The 17,531-nt window shown below is 39.4% G+C and overlaps 3 long non-coding RNA genes across 6 annotated transcripts; all 3 read right to left on the bottom strand.

Annotated features, from left to right (window-relative positions):
* Positions 1-1,262: 1,262 nt before the first annotated feature.
* Positions 1,263-3,746, bottom strand: LOC125299068. Of its 2 annotated transcripts, none has more exons than XR_007194315.1 (6): positions 3,380-3,746; positions 3,146-3,193; positions 2,774-2,908; positions 2,595-2,653; positions 1,759-1,859; positions 1,263-1,312 (listed from the first exon to the last, which is right to left on the bottom strand). It is a non-coding gene; the product is annotated as an uncharacterized LOC125299068 (long non-coding RNA). The 2 variants fall into 2 exon arrangements; XR_007194314.1 differs by having other exon boundaries at positions 1,267-1,315.
* Positions 3,747-12,140: 8,394 nt separating this feature from the next.
* On the bottom strand, positions 12,141-13,154 carry LOC125299069. The gene is made up of 3 exons (XR_007194316.1): positions 13,004-13,154; positions 12,603-12,694; positions 12,141-12,208 (listed from the first exon to the last, which is right to left on the bottom strand). It is a non-coding gene; the product is annotated as an uncharacterized LOC125299069 (long non-coding RNA).
* A 295-nt stretch (positions 13,155-13,449) lies between these two features.
* Positions 13,450-14,305, bottom strand: LOC125299070. 3 transcript variants are annotated; one of them, XR_007194319.1, is made up of 5 exons: positions 14,181-14,305; positions 14,044-14,100; positions 13,885-13,949; positions 13,614-13,690; positions 13,450-13,501 (listed from the first exon to the last, which is right to left on the bottom strand). It is a non-coding gene; the product is annotated as an uncharacterized LOC125299070 (long non-coding RNA). The 3 variants fall into 3 exon arrangements; XR_007194318.1 differs by lacking the exon at positions 13,450-13,501 and having other exon boundaries at positions 13,512-13,690; XR_007194317.1 differs by lacking the exon at positions 13,450-13,501 and having other exon boundaries at positions 13,512-13,693.
* Between the last annotated feature and the right edge of the window lie 3,226 nt (positions 14,306-17,531).

Genomic DNA, 17,531 nt, shown 5'->3' on the forward strand with positions numbered 1-17,531 from the left:
CGAGTTGCCCCAATTAACGAAGCTGCATATGGATCAGTGACAGAGGCACTGTAGTTTCAACGACTGTTGCAGTTAATTTTTAAGACTTTTTGTCAATGGTAAGACAAGAATTCTATGCTTGCTTGGGCCTCTTGTGTTAATGTGCGCTGTGTGTGACCTGCGTGCGTGCACGCTCATCTGATTCTGTAGACAATTTGTTGTGTGTTCCGTTTAATGGGCTAAAAAGACAGGCTATCCACGAACGTGAACGTTTAATCACTAGCATGGGAATAACTGAGGCGTCATCTGCGTCGGGCTCGGGTCGGGTTCGGACATAAAAATGAAAATGCCTGTCGGGTTCGGACGCAACTCTGTCGGACGCGGGCCGGGTTCGGACAGAAATTTGCGGCCCGAACCGCACTCTAGTCCAAATGTGGTCGTTTTAGACGTCTTTTCAACATCAAATTTAAACGCTGTTTTATACTACTTCTATCACTTTCAAGAGGGTGGGGGACATGTTTTCTGTACCAGTTAATTTTCCTGTAGCTTTGTTTAGCTCAGCAGCTAGTTTGAACAGGGAATGGATTACACCTTTGTGTGCATCTCCAATTAACACCTAATGCTGAGACAATCAGATGGAGTTTTTGGACAATTATCTGTAACAGTATGCCACCTTCTGAAATGGGACTAGATAATTTTCCAGAAACTCCATTTGATTGTCTCAGCAGCAGATAAGAGAAGCATACAAAGGTGTAATACATTCCAGTTCAAACTAGCTGCTGAGCCAAAGCTAAAAGAAAATTAACTGTCACAGAAAACATGTCCTCCACCCTCTGGAAACATAAGACTAAAGATATAAACATACACACACAAATAAATCACAATTCAATACCCATTTCCATCTTTATTCAAAAACAAATGGCCCTGAATGGCATCAGGGCACCAGACATATCAAGCATAATACAGTTGAAGCAGAATTATGAATGAATTTCTTGAATTTCCCCTGGGGATCAATAAAGTATCTATCTATCTATCTATCTGATAAAAAAGATTTTAATTGAATTGAACTCTTTAAATTTAACTCTTTAAAAATCCTGTGTAAGTGAGTGTGTGTGTGTGTGTATGTATGTGAGCCATCCAGTGACTTATTGTAGCTCCAGTGTTATAAAAAAAAACTTTCCAAAAGGGAAACACAATCTTGACTAAATGTCCACGCCTCTGTCGCCACAACACTGGTGAGGTGGAATCCGATATCCACCGCCCCATGTCTGCTTCAGGACACGGAATGCTTTGATGTTCTCCTCGGTGGCTGTGGGATCGGATTTCATGAGCCCTTCTACACAAGCAGAAAAAGACAAATGATTATGCAAAGGCAATCTGCAGTCATACACCAAAGTCCCCAAATTTGTTAGCAAAAATATATTTCCTGTGTATCCACTACCAATACTGGATTAATACAAAACTATCTAAGCAACTAATAACTGTAACACTAAGGCTGTCCACAAGAAGGGACTAAGCAGACTGTACTTCTTGAGAAAGCTTAGATCCTTTAAATCGTAACTCACCAAAATGCAACCTAGGTTCTTTTTGTGAATGTTCTCAGGTCAAACTTTTGTTTAAAAGCACAATTATGACGGAAGCACCACTTAAGATATTACGTATCGTCATTTTTAGGTCTAATGGCATTTTGAATGGGAGTGATAGGATGTGATCATACTATGTTACATACTATGCATTGCTTCTTAAATAAAGACTGACCCACATGAAACTTGGGCTTACTTTGTATTGCTCTATAAACCTTTGTTCCCTCTAAAGGACGTTTCCCCTTTTTCCCCTTGCCCTTCAAATTAAATTTGGCCATGAGGCTGTTGGTGAAGAGCCTAAAGAAAAATACATTTCAATAAATGAATGTGAAGGATATATGTAGGAATAACATTACAAATGCAATAAATCCTTTACACTAGTTGATCAGTGTCCCCTAGGGTGGTCCCTCCTTTATCCCTCTACTTATCTCCTTGTCCACAGCTGGTCTACAGTTAGCTCATAAGTTTACACACCCATGTTAAAGTTAACTAAAAAGAGGAATAAAAAAAAAAATCTTTTGTAAAATGATCTTGATGCCTTAAGCAAAAACATAGGACAAATCCAACTTGTCCTATTTCCAACAAGGACCCCAATTTTCTTTATGAATGAATAATGTATAGCAAATAAATAAATGTTCTTCCTTAAAATACAGGGGGCATAAGTATACAACCCCTATCTTTAATTCCCATAGAGGCAGGCAGATTTGTATAGTTATTTCATACTGTGTATTCTGATAAAGGTCCCTCGGCCTTTGGAATTAAAATAGCACACATCACATACCCTTAAACATACCTAGAGATTGACATGGTTTTATTTCAGTTAGCCTAATAGCTGGTTTGATTTGCATTGAAAGATGATCTTATGGAAAGCACCCCATGTCAATTTCTAGGTATGGTGAAGGGTATGTGATGTGTGTATGTGGGACAATTTTATTTTTTTATTCCTCTTTTTAGTCAACTTTAGCATGGGTGTGTAAACTAATGAGCACAACTGTATAAACGTCACCTATTCTGACATGCTCATGTAGATACCTGTCCAACCCAGCACAGTCCTTGGTGTTCCGCCCACCAATTCTTGAAATTTGCAGCACCTGTTGAAATAAGTCCATAATAAAGTTGACTGACACTCCACAGAGGAATCTAACAGTGTGTGAGTGCACTGTATTATTTTATTCTAGGGAATCCATTACTTCGAGACTTGTAAAACCTACTAGGGTATCAAAGGTCTGTGCATCAGAGAGGCGTTGCTCCTGTAACTCAAATCCTCTCAATATGGACAGCTGAAGAGGCAGGCTGTGTTTCCTTCAGACGATTTCGACCAGTAGGCTCAGGACTTTTCTGGAACACTGAAATAAATAAACACATTTATTGATTATAACCATGGTCCAATTAGAATAAAAAGGTTAGCTAGCTCACAATTATTTTCGTAATCAGCTTCAGTGTTAGTAGAGCAGTGTTGAAAGAAAAGAAACCAAGCTACGACTGCATAACTGAAAAGCAGTTTCTGTGGACAGAGAACAGTGAAGGAAGAGAAGGTGGGTACAATTAAAAGGGTCTTCCACTGCCAATAGATCAATACTTACCATCCCAAGGCAATGGGAAGGCCCATCTCCCAGTCTCAGTCACTGCATCTGAACCACAAAAAAAAAAAATCTGTTTTAAAAGTTATCATCCAATGAATTCTAAATTACATGATTTCTTGTTCAAAACCATGTGTGCACTGTGTAATGTGAACAGACAGCCTGGGTGATAGGATCACCACCTGAATAGCAAAATAATCCTAATTGAGAGTATTATGCATGCAGCCCGCAACTCACCATGCCTGTCATAGGGGGGGCTGCTGAGATCACCATGCCAGGGTCTGTCATGTCTGGACCTGGCCGGGGGACTGGGGGCATCACTACGGGATCGGGCATCACATCGCCGCGATCTAACATCATGTCTGGACCTGGCCGGAGGACTGGGGGCATCACTACGGGATCGGTCATCACTTCGCTGTGCTCTTTCATCAAGTCTGGACCTAGCCGGGGGGCTGGGGGCATCACCACGGGATCGGTCATCATGTCTGGACCTGGATGGGGGACTGGGGGCGTCACTACGGGATCGGTCATCATGTCTGTACCTGGCTGGAGGACTGGGGGCGCCACTACGGGATCGTCATCATGTCTGGACCTGGCTGGAGGACTGGGGCGCCACCACGGGATCGGTCATCATGCTGCATGTCGCAGATCCTGAAAACACAGAATATTCATACATTTCAGAAGGCCTGGACAAAATACAAAAAGTAACTGTTTTAAAGTGTGGTGCGATGAATACTCACTGGGTGTCGACTGGTCTCTACTCTACCAGAGGTGCTGTGCATGCATCTTGAGAGTGACCCAAAAAGGGAAGGTCACCTCACTTCTTACAGCACTTGAGATAGAAAAAAAAAAAGGGTTAAACACCTTAAAGTTTTCATTCTCCTTTGCACAACAGTAAAGTGTTGCAGTAATAGCCTACAGCTTACAAGGCAAGCACATTATGGGCTTTGAGTTTATATGACCCTGACGTGGTTACTGCCCATTGCATATGGCCAGAGACTTTCATGGACTTAAGTCATATACTTTTTTTTTTTCACCACTGACATGTAATATATGTAAGGTCCAACATGTAAGTTAATCACCTAATGTTGGCCAACATGGAAAGGATCTCTATGGATATATAACAAAAAGGAGCAGAAACCAGTGTGTGGTGTGAAGTTAATTACTGGCACATAAGAGCATGAATAAATCAATGACACGCATACTTGTCCACGTCGGAGACAACCGTCTTCACTTCACTTATTGCAATTTCCACATTATTATATTAGTCAGAGTCTGGACTAGCGCGAGCCTAGGCTTAGCTTGCTTTGCCTAATAATGAATCACGCTGAAAGCACGCAGGCACGAAGCTTTCGCTGTTTACACTGGGCGCATGGCGGTGGCAGGTTTAAAACATGACAGCCAAAAGTCTGGTAGCCTGTTTAACATCCAAATCCAGTCATTAGACTTCTCAAGAGTGAATAACAGAGTTAACTAGACTGCATTTCCGGCGGGAACTGCGAAAGTGTGTTTGCCCTGGTCCGTCACCAACGGGAGCAGACAGTGGCATACACTATGCTGAACCTGGCTTGATCCAGGCATTCTAACAGTGCCTTTCAGTGTTGGAGCAGTGGCAATACCTCTAAAGCTCTAGGAGAGGGCTATTCAACTATTGGCTTGCGGGGTGAATGCGGTTCGTTGGATTTTACCTGTGGCCTGCCTTCGAATTTAGCTTCTATGACTAAGATCAAATCAATAAAATAAAACAACAGCAGTGATTGGCTACAAAAAAATAAATAATGTCACTGCGTCTGGCACCTCTCTCAAACTGGGCTATCAGGTAACCTAGAGAAGAATTGAAATAATGAAATATGACCAAGGCATTAAAATGCTGCTTGTTTGTCAGGATACTTTTTCACTGATTTATTTTAAAAATATGAGCTATGAGTGTGAATGTTATATATTCCATCCCCTAATTCTGTTTTACTGGTTTATTTGACAAATAATCTATATGGATTTGCTCTATAATAACCTTATGTCTGTTTAGGATTGTTTTGAGAGCCTATTGATGTATCTCAGAATAAAGTAATGTCCACAACATTAGTGATGTTTTTTTGTGTGTGTGAATGTATTTTACTGAACTCATTAAATGTTGCTGAATACTCATGAACACATGTCTCTAATAGCCACAATAGGAGTAATTTTAGCAACACTGTATTTTGTGTGGCCCATAACGACCCAGTGGATCATGAAAACATGCCAAAATTCACATTCCTTGCTTGATGTTGGTACATTAATCCCATTCAGATTGCCACTTATCTGTGATGTAAGAGTTCAGTATAGGTTTAAGGTCTGGGGCACGGATTTGACATTCTGTGACTTCTTAATTGAGGGCTTGCTTAGCAGCACTGTCCGCTTTCTCATTTCCCCTCAGAACAACATGGCAGCAAAATACTACACTGAAGTTCTGGTTCTTTAGACGTTGTAGTTGATCAAGCTCAGCTTTGGTTGTACTTTTTGCGTGACATTAAAGCCTACTGGAAAGATTTTTTTAATTGCAATTTAAATTTAATGCAATTTACTTTTACCATTAAGTAAAATTAATTTATCCCTCTCACCCATAGTTTTCTATTTATTTACAAATGTACATAGGCCTACTGTAATTACATTTATACATAGTTATTCTACTGATCTTCATACTACTCTTATGATGTTGTTTCTGCACTACAATGACACTGTTTCCACACTGCACATAGCTGTATGTTATGTACATATCTGTTATATATGTCATATTGAATATCCATAATTATTCTGTTTTATTATATTCTGTTAATACACTGCATATATCTATATTATTATTTCTACTATTATACTGTTACTGCTACATCTACATACATTATTCTACTTATTGTATGAGGTAACTGCTAATACACTGCACATATTTATATTTAATTCATATTACTCTAAACCACCTTCTGTAAATCAACTGTATACTACTGTCTACATTGCACTATATTTCTTGACCTGTCTCTGTATATTTTATCACCTTTCTATACTTTGCATCACATTGAATGCATACTGTAGGCTACATGAATCACAGCTAAGACAAAGATCCTTGATTACTAGCAAGATAGAGCAACGTAATTCGTTACTATGGGAGCAAAACGGGACAGTTCCGGTCTGCATAAGTGGGAGTGTCACCCTAAGTCACTAAATAAACGTTCTCTCTTAATAAGCAATAACAACAGATAAACATAATTGTGTTCACAGTATTATTGTCCATAATCATGTATGATACCAATTAATCATTCTTAAGGACATGGTATGAATAATTTAATTAGTCATGTGAACCGAGCTAAGAAGCTAGCTAACGCTAGCTAAAAAATGCTATACAAGTGGATGGTAGTAGCTATGGTAATACACCTATGCTTAACAAGTGACTAGTAGTTGAAGGACTTCGCTTAAAACTTAATATACTGTTGCAAATTCGCTTGAGTATAAACTATCCACTTTAACTAATGTCAGTAGTGTTATTCAGCTAGTTGTCATTTCAAAGAAATTACACTTCTCCGTTTAAAATGTTACCTTAGCTAAGAGGCTAGCTAGCATGATAACAACCGGACAGTAACTGGCAGCAGCATGGTCTAATATTAAGTTATTTTATTACAAATCCGAACACTAAACAATTACACTATTAGGCTTGAAATGATCCCAAACACTTACAGATTATGACACAATTTTCCAAAAAACCCTCAACAAATCCAGAAAGACAAAATGACCAATTTATTGGTAAAATTCCACAAGTCTCCATTGACATTAGTGCAGCAAGGGCTTACTCTGGTCTGCATAAAGGATTTCCCCCTCCCCTTGCAATAATCGAACGCGGAAATTGTCGAACGTTTGCGCCTCTCGCTCTGCTTGAACCCTCTCTGGCTAAGATCTTTGGTTGCTATGAAGGCCAGTCGTTCTAAATGGATGGTTGCTATGGCCAAAGGCCAGTTCTATCTCTGCCGTTGTCAAGCGGGCATATCCTAACCTTATCTTATTTGAAGCATCTCTATTTTACTTAGCCTACTTCCATACAGCGAGTCCCATTAAGAAGTGGCCACTTCATTCACACTTACCGTGATCCACGCAGCAACATTATTAAACTAATCTCACACCATATGCCTATGCCAACGTTTGCAAGGAGGAGAACATTTTAATTTGATTCACAATGAAACGTTACATTTAATGTACATGTTGACAATGAGTAGGCTAGTTTTGGTTGTTGTTGGTGGGGTTACTGCATCCCTTAGTTATGCCTACAATGCAAAATTGTTTCCTTGCGATTGTTAGCTCCTGCAGACACATTTCAAATCGCGACGTGAAATGCCACCACAAAAAATTGCTCGGTCTTAGTGAGTTAGGAGTCTTCGAGACTTTTAAGCTGTCACAGACTCAGGCGCTACTTTTAGGGCTAAAATGCTTCCTGAATTACTCTTAGTAAAAAAAAAATAGGAGTCCTAAAGTTACAAGTACAAGCATCTAATATCAAATCTCCATGGCATCACGCTATGCAACATAAATCCCATACAGCAACATCTCCCTAGCTTCTAGCCACACAAGAAATGAACTAGATGTACCGCATAGCGGTACAAAATATGACCGCCAGTCCTGTACATCCGTTCCAAAAATAAATCACACTTCAATTTGTCTCCATATTTTACTCCATCCCCCTCTTGAAACTTTTGTGTATGCTTGTTTGGCATGCCTGAGTGTGTGTGGCTGCACAGAAAGTAGCCTACTGGTGCTGAAAAGGTGAATAGATTGTAGAATAGCCAAAGAAGATGTAGCATTGTTATAAAACCTTTAAAATCTCTAAACAATCACAAAGTAGGGCAGTTCATCACAGTTCATCCATTGCAACTGGATTGATGAAAGGTCACTTACACCTGTAGGCTACATTGTATTTGGGAAAAGCAAAAGGTATCAGCGCATAACGCTATTTATTTATTTATTTATTTATTTTTATGTATTTTAAACAAAAACATCTCTGTCAGTTCCATGTCGTTTTTCAACAGCTATCAAAAACAAAGGTCATTTTTGGATGGATGGATTTTTGTGAATGTTTTAGTCATCTTTAGTTCATGTAATACTTTATTGTCAATGCACAAATTAAGTAACAGTAGTGTGAAACGCTATTGTTAATGCACAAATTAAGTAACAGTAGCCTAGTCTGAAACTAAATGCTGTTTTACATCTAACCAGTGGTGCAAATAACTGACATGTCCAAATGGGCCTTGATGAAATGCGCGCCGCTAGACTGTTCAACACACATTTTAACGGGCCAAAGTTGAAGAGCTTTTTGTCCGTTATTGTTAGTGCAAATATAGGCTAATTCATGTTCCCTTGCATTGTTTAACTGAGGTCCATGGCTAGTCTGGCTTTCATCAGACCAAGCTCAATCTTTTAAGAAATCAAAAATAAATAGCGGGCAGATCAGGCTGGGTTCACCCAGCCTAGTCCATAGGCACCGATATTGTTTAATTTTCCGATTGAGATATACACGCTCTGGCTATTCTAAATGCAAAAATGCATCAGGGAGTTATGACAAAACGGTAACTAACAAACTAGATCCTAATAGAAAGCTGTTAGCTTACCTAAGCTACAGGTAGGATTATAAGGTAGGCCTATTTACAACATAAATTGTCAATAGGCTATGCTGGCATTACACAAATAAAATCTCCTTTGAAACCAATGGCTTACGCCTTACAGTATCGGGACTTAAACTATCATATCGCGGGCTTAAAGTTGTAATAACATTCACGCAGCTCCATGAGTCAAGGAAAGCCTTGAATGAAGTAGCCACTTCTAAATGGGACCCACTACACAGTAGCTTAAGGTGTTTTGCTAAAGCAGCCATAATGAAATGAAGGTGTCATTGTTTGGATACTTCACACACACGCGCTTTTTAATTTCACAGACTACAACTACCAAGCTGTAATCAAAGCACATCGATTCCCCTCTCACACCCTGCACGCACTTAAAACAAAATAAACAGGCGTCTCAGTCTCACGCGTGTATAATAAAACTGTATCAGACGATTGTAACGTTGGTAAATCTTCCATTGCACAGAATGATTTTGTAGCACGTGCAATAAATGACAGTCGAAGATACACACAGTGCTGCTATACATTTGCTTGGTATAAACCGCATTTTAGTTTTCTACAAATGCAATAAATCAAATGCCTCCATCACTCAACCAACGCTAACGGTAACATTACCTAGGTCCTTATTGATATTACAAGATTAACGTACCAGCAGTAAAAACCAAGCATGTCCGATAAACATCCTCAGATTTATTTCGGCTTCAAGAAGAAATGGGAATTACACTTCATGTTAACATCGCCCTATCCTTATTAGATGTTCGCTCAGGTAAATTACAGTCCTTGTATGAAGCGTCCATTGTTTTTCCAACCCACTTTTAACTTCCAACAAAATTACGCCTCACTGCAACGTCGCGCCATCTAGTGGACAAGCGACTACTTCGCCAATACTGAAAAATGCAGCCATGATGATGATGATGAATATTTATTTTGGCTTTCTTTTTAATCCTACTGATTTTCATTTTTACCAAGTGGGGACAAATCACAAATGAGTGATTATGAGCCAGGTTGATGTGGGCCCTTGAGACCAACATACCATAAAGATTCACAGAGAACTGTGTCTGCCCTACCCTCCTTTCGGGGGTCCAGTCCAGCGGGGGGCTGCAGATGAAAACGAAAAATGGCGGTTCCATGCTATCCATGTGTACATGCCCACCAAGTTTTGTGTACCCGGTCTTTCAGTGTCCCGAATCCTTGTTGGTGTCGCCACTAAATGTACACATAAATTATTTTATTGTAAGGCCCCCATGAAGCGAAAGTACACAAAACTTGGCATGCATTCAGAGGGTGTCATAATGATCCTACACTTTTATTTAATTGCAGTTTTGACCTTGTCAGCCAGAGATATTGAGATGAAAACACCTAATTTTTTGCTTTTTTTTAATTTTTAACTAGGTGGCGCTATACATGAAATAAGTGGTAATGGGATGGGTTGACATGCCCCCTTAAGACAAACATACAAAAAAGGTGGACCTCCTAGGCCCCTACGGTTCTCGAGATATTCACAGAAAACTGTCTCCGCCACCTACAGGCCAGTTGGTGTATAGTAACATAAATTAATTTATTTGTGGCCCCCATGAACGGAATTCACAAAACTTGGCGTGCATACAGAGGGTGTCATAATGATCCTACACTTCCAATTTCGTGCAGTTTTGACTATGTCAGGTCACAGATACCTTCAATTACACCACCTCATTTTTTACTTTTTTTTTGTATTTAACTAGGTGGCTTATACATGAAATGAGTGGTTATGGAATGGGTTGACATGGCCCCTTGAGATCAACATACAAAAAATGGTCCTCCTAAACCCTACGGTTTTGAGATATTCACAGAAAACTGTGTCTGCCCTACCCTCCTTTCGGGGGTCCAATTCAGCAATTGGACCTGCTTGCAAAGCAGCACACTTATTAGGGGTCCGAGCAGCGTAGCTCTCGGTATTGTTTCTGTACCGTTCATTTTTGGCCAAAATTCTGTAAAAGTCATACTGCAGCCTAAACCGTAACTCCAAAACTCTTGTGGGGTACTGCACCCAAAGGTGGCGCTCTTGTCAAAAATGCTTATTTCTCCTTACCAGATTGACCTAGACTCAAAATTCGTTCATCATATTAATCTCTACATTTAGATGCATCTTTTTCACCCTGGTCTTATGCTCTAAAAATGTTTACTTTTGCCACAATTTCAGAGAAAAGCCAAACATCATAAAAAGTTTCACAAGCTTCAAAAATTATCAAATCTTCACCAAAATTCTCACATACAATGTGTAGACAAAGCCTCACAAAAGTTATCAAAAGAATTTGGATATGTTGTTCCATTTCAGAGATATAGACCAATAAAGTTCGACCACTCAGCCCATTTCTCCTATATCACCTATATGAGTATTTTTTTTCCTTGGAGAACAACCATACAACCATCATTATGTGGATACCATTAACAGTGCACATTTTCAGATCTGTACCATTTTTTATAAAGCCCTTAATTCTATTGTCAAATGTATGCTAGGAATTTTCTTGATTTTGTGTGTTTGCCAACACACATTTTCACCATGTGAATGCCAAATATTTAGGATTGTCAGAGGCTCAGTGGGAGAATGCCTAGTGCTGGTGTTTGTTAGGTTGAGTTCGAATCCCTGGTAGTGCTTTAGGCTCTAGCTCAAATACTATTGGTTATTGAAGATTCACACCATTGAACAGCACCTGAATGACATCAGGCAATCAACATACACAGTCATTAGTTGCCAAGAATCAGAATGCCGAGACACTGACATTTAGGGGAACTTCTTTGTTTACTATTTTTCCTTCATCATTACGTCTATCATATTTATATTTTATCCATTAGTGTTCATCTCTACAAATGTCTAATTGCCCCAGAATTTCAAAAAGTTTTCAGGTGTACTCTTTTAAGGAAGCCCTTTATTTTATTGTCAAATGTATGCTTGGAGTTTTTCTTGTTGTGTGTTTACCAATACACATTTTCACCATGTGAATGTGACTGGCCAACATGTAGGATTAACAGTGGCTCAGTGTGATAATGCCTTGTACTGGTAATTCTTAGGTTGAGAGTTCAAATCACACTTGAAGCATTAGTGTTTGAATGCTGTTGGGTTGTGGATGTTCGCATACTACAATAGAATGCTGTTGGGTTGTGGAGGTTAACGCACTATAACATTACAGCTACATGTACTTGTCAATATGGACTTGTAGTGCAAGGCAAGTATAACTGTATAATTATAGGCTGTTTATCTTATTGACTCCGACACAGCTGTAGCCTATAATTATTTGTTATTCTTATAATATTTGTCATTTCTTATACGACTTCCACGACTTGCAAAGGTCTTCTGAGCACAAGATTATCTATATTATAACAAAACTTACTGCGAAGGTTGTTGACGAGCTCTGCTTGGCTAGCTCCTCCTGATTTCCAGGCCATTATTAAACACACTCTGCAGATCAAGTAGAGAGCGGCTGTCAATGCCGCGCCTGCGCAAACAGCTTTACCTACAACAGAAACCACTTCCAGAACAGATGGAGCCGATACGTCACTTGACATAACTGTGCACCCCTCTTTTCCCGCGTAACCTTCAGCTACTCATTTCAACGTTTAATATTAATCTAGCTCGTAGCCAAAAGTGTCCACATAAAACAACCAACAGACTAAGTTTTATCCATTGCTATGCGAACCTGTATTTGAAGATGCTTGGTGAGCTGCCGTGTTCTTCCAACAGGAGGAGAGCATGAGCTTATTAGCGTAACACATGACGTAGGCTAGTTGCCCTCTTAATCTTTAAAGAAAATGTGCAATCACCTTATGGCAATTATCTGCTCATTGTAGCCTACCTGTAGCATGTCTTCTTGAAATGGCTTATTTGTATAGTCACATGTGCTTCATTTAGCATCAGGAGATGTTTTGTTTGTGTGACCCACTGTACCTATAGGGTACATATAAGTGCACGACTACGCCACTTGGGGCCTTTCACACCAAGATATGTTGTAAACCCAAGTATATTTGATGAGACACACAGATAAGATGAGTAAGGACAGAGGCGATCCCAGTACAAAATAAACAAGATTTATTAATATGGAATTCACTTAAAAGGCCATTTATGCGGTTAAGCACTAGAGCGCAGACCCACTATGGTGAACGGCAAGGGGAAGTGGTAATGGCTGCCACCAGGGATATTACTCTTTGGGACAGTAGTAGGGGAGAGATAGCTAGTCAGCTGATGGGGAGCGGTTACCTGTCCTGGGAGAAGTGTGAGGCCGACACAACACTCGTGCTCTTGACTCTGGTGCCTATTCACACAGACACACATAAGCATAGGCACAACTACTGCAACAAAGTGATCACAGCAAATGGTGAGGTGCACGTTACCACTACAAAATACTGTGAGCAGTCTTGCCAAGAGGAGGACTCAGATCCGTGACCTGCCCCATGAGCAGCTTCACTATTACTCTGGGAGAAGAGAGAAGGGGAGGGGATGGTTAGCACTCAGTGACTGGGAAAACAGTAGAGCAAGCTGAATAGGAAGGATTTTACTGGTAGCAAACTACTGGGGCAGCCAGTACCACACATGCCCTAATGCCCGGAAGGAGAGAGGTAACAGGAAGCTAAAAGGTAACGCCAAGTCAAATAATACCAAATGAAACCAACTAAACAGAAAAGAAAACAAACAAAACGGGCTTAAAGCTACTTTACATTAATTTTACAGTAGGCAAAACAGCAGTGGCAACTGGTTCTGAGACACAAAACAGTCAGAATCAGTCATCCATAAACAATACACAATCAACAAATAACAGTTTTCCATTGACAGGATTTACACCTTCACACTAGGCATCATTCTACTTTACCTCAGTGCATCCTAAAAGCAAACACAACATGGCAAGGGGACCCCTGGCGCTCGTCACCACAAGCTGGCATGAGAACACTGCTGTACACAAGCATATGTCAGATACAGCGAGACAGGCATTTGCATCATAGACTGAGGACATGATTAGCTCACATGTGCTACATCATACTAAAGCGGCAACAATCACATATAGGTAGTAAACAGACATAGATAAGAGCAAAGGGTTTACAGACAAATATTTTTTCCCTAACGAGAGTTACAAATAAATGTACCTTTGTTGGCTAGGTTCCTTGGTAAACAGTGCAGGGCTTCGTTGAAACGTCTTTTCACCCGAGACCTACGTTACAATGTGGCTATTAAATATACGTACAACCTCACAAACATGGTAGCCTGACGTTAAACCAACAATGATTAAAATAGTGTACTATTACCTTCAGTAGTAGATCTACCCACCAACTACTCGGAAGCGTCTAGCGACAGTAGGACACCTGTTGCCCACAGTTTAACATTAGATAAACAAATAAATACAATCATATGATCGTGTAGCAGATGAGGCAATAGCACGTACCTTTCACAAACGAACAACCCAGAGGCACCAAGGATAGCCGAATCGGCAGTGTTTACAGAAACCAGGGATCTTAGTCGGCCTACCGGTGAGCCTGTTACTTTATAGAAAGTGGTGTTGCCGCTAAGGAAACCTAGCCACTTAGAAGCTAACTGGAAGGCGTGACAAAGGGGAAAGGAGCTACGATAACAGCAGGAGGACAAACTTAATACAGCAGTGGCTCTGCCGGTTACATTCGCATTTAACTACCAGTTTTTGACATTGATTTAATTCCAGTTTTTCTCGATTGCGTTGACCTGTTTAAGGAAACTGGGATCCTCTTGGTCCTCATGAACACTTTCTTTGCACAGCAGAAGTCCAATCTTGCGAATGTGTAAACACGTTTTCACTGGTTCACACAGTTCTCACACCCTTTTGCAAAACAGTTAACACAGATGTCATTCAAAAAACCCAAACTCCATTGGTTTTCTTTCCTGTGCTGAACAAAAGGAAAACATATTTTCCCAGGTGGGAGAGATTCCTTGCATAAGTCTGAATCTCTGATACACCTGTGTGCAACTCCTTTGCACAATTCTTCAATCAGCAATCATTACAGTTTTTTTTCTGATTGCTTACTGTAATTATTCATAAGAGATGCCTGTTCTGTGTTGCTATTTGCAAGTAGGCTATGGATCTAAGGCACATTTAGAGAAATTACAGGATTATATAGCCTATTTGGTGAAGAAAACAGTACACTGTAAAAAGTTTAACGTAAAATTTACAGCAACTTGCTGGCAGCAAATAACCAGCAAGTTGCTGTATTTTACTCTACAGTACACCTACTGTATATGAAATCACAGTACCTATGCCTGATACTGTAAATGCAAACTACAGTGGTACTACCAGTGCTGTAATGTATACAGTATTGAATTGTCTAGATTTTTAATCACAGTACTTATGGATCATACTGTAACTTAGTACAGTAGTAATACCAGTGCTGTAATATTATATACAGTAATTTTGGGAAATTCATTTCCTGCTTTATCTACAACCAGGATAAATTTGACTAGGCCTAAGGTATGGTTTAGGCTACACAAACTTGCATAAATAACCATTGACAACTTGTTATCAGTTTGAAAAGCAAGTACATTTATTCTTTTTCCGTTTAGAAATTCTCGTGCTGCATCCTAACGTTAGGACCAACGGTTGCAGTCAGCCTGATCCACCACCAGTATCGAACTCCCCTATTTCCACCGGGTCCCGTATTTCCACCGTGTTGGTGTATGTGTCACTTAATATCCATTTCTATACAAACCAAGACAGCGGACTCCTATAGAAACGCTAACCACCCACAACATAGGTGTATCTAAATTAGCTATGTACCAAAATGACATTTTACCGTGGACTCGAGGAGCTGTAAACAGTGTTGTAAGGCTGTGCGTACACAACCGCTTGGAGCCCAGTGGAATTTTAATTTCACGACGAATTCTCGGTCTAACTGGCCCATGTGCCGTTGAAACGGTGTAAATAGGCTGACCCATCAGGCCAGCACTATAATTCGAGTGGTAAACAAAATCGATATTTCAGGCAGTAAATGCTCCCCGTTAAGAACCAAACCAGATTTTGTTCAAATCTACACAACTATGGCTACTGAAAAAATGTAAAAAGGTTCATTTAGTAAATGTTATTTTTAAGTGTTGTTAAAAAACATCGTTGTTTTAGAATTTCTGAACAAAAGTGGTGATAATTGGGGGTGTTACGATAGCAGAGTGAAGCAGCACCTAGCAGAAATAGAAGAAAAAAAAGATAAACAGTGTTAGATAACAATTTTCAACTGAAACTGAAGGCTACTTACAAGTGAAACTTTAGAATAATCATTTATATATATACTGTATGTTTTTGAGTTTACTGTCAAAATGCCAGGCTGAAGATGGTGTTAGCATAACTCAGTTTTTAAAGGTATATTTAGCTGCTAACGCTAGCCAGCTGGGTGAGCTCATTGATGATGTTTGCTTGCAGCAACAAATAGATATATGTACTGATTACGATGAGTTAACGTTACATAAGTTAGCTGGTAGCAGCTAAACCTCCACGTTAACGTTAACCAGCAGCACATCATCTTCAGCCTAACATTGTGACAGTAACATACTAGGCCTAGCACTACTAGCTTAATGTTTTATATAAATTATATGAATATAATAAACTGTAACTTACTGAGAACTAAGGTAGCAGCTAGGCCTAATATAAATGAGACTGCCAAAACGTTAACATCAACATAAAACATTAACGTTAATGCCACCTTCACAGCAACTATGATAGCTAGCCTAACCTTACTTACTTAGTTGATGACTTAGCATGGATGAGTTTGTAAGTTAGACAGTACAATGTACATAGACTGTACACATGCCCGAATTTAATGTAGTACAATTTCACAATGAAACATTAACGTTACATAAATAAATGCTTGCTTACCATTAAGGTGGAGCCTTTAACTTGACAGAGTGCTGAACACCTTTGGTCTGACTGACTGAACTGTTGCTCAAAAAATGATCTCCGCCGGACAGTTCAAACGTCCGCCGCCCGGTGCACGCGTTCAATCACCACGCCAAAAATTCCCAGTAAACCATAAATCCATGACTTTTCAATATCTTTTCAAAATGATGATTTGGATGGAAAATCAACATAATATCAATGTCACCTGCTATCTGGGGAGCTTAACTTTGTATTTATGTGCAAAAAGAAAACAGAAAACCCCAACTGATTTTCCGCCATGTTTTTTTCAAAATTTTCAAAAAGCTGACAAATTGAGGGAGGAGTCAGATTTATTTACTGTGTTATGATTCGCAGCAAATTTTATTACTGTAGTTTGACCATTTTTTTTGACCATAATTCATAGCGAAACTACAGCAACATACTGTATTCACAAATACAGTACACATTTTCCTCAAAAACAGCAGTGATGCTGTGAAAATCACAGAATCTTGTTACAGTGTAGCCTACAAGGTGTTTACTATTTTGATGAAAAATGACAAGTTGTAGTTCAATGAAATTTGTTGTGTCTACATGCTTTCTGTAAGTCTTACATGTCAATGACAGTTACATCTTGGGAGGAATGAATGCAATTATTTTTTATTCAGTACATTTAGTCTTTTCAGTTTTTTCTGATACCAGAGAAAATGAGAAATAAACGGAACAGACATAGCAAAAAGGCTCATTTTGAGAACTATGTTTTGCATTTTGTTGTATGTAAGTGTGTAATGATTGATTAAAATCACACAGTGATTTGACGACAGGATGTGTTGTTTGAAGGCAAGATTTGCTTTTGCTGCATGTTTTAAGTGTTTTGAGAGAGTAACAGCCTTTTTGCAAAGCTAA

The sequence above is a fragment of the Alosa alosa genome, chromosome 8 (genome assembly GCF_017589495.1).
Source record: "Alosa alosa isolate M-15738 ecotype Scorff River chromosome 8, AALO_Geno_1.1, whole genome shotgun sequence".
NCBI lineage: Eukaryota > Metazoa > Chordata > Actinopteri > Clupeiformes > Clupeidae > Alosa > Alosa alosa.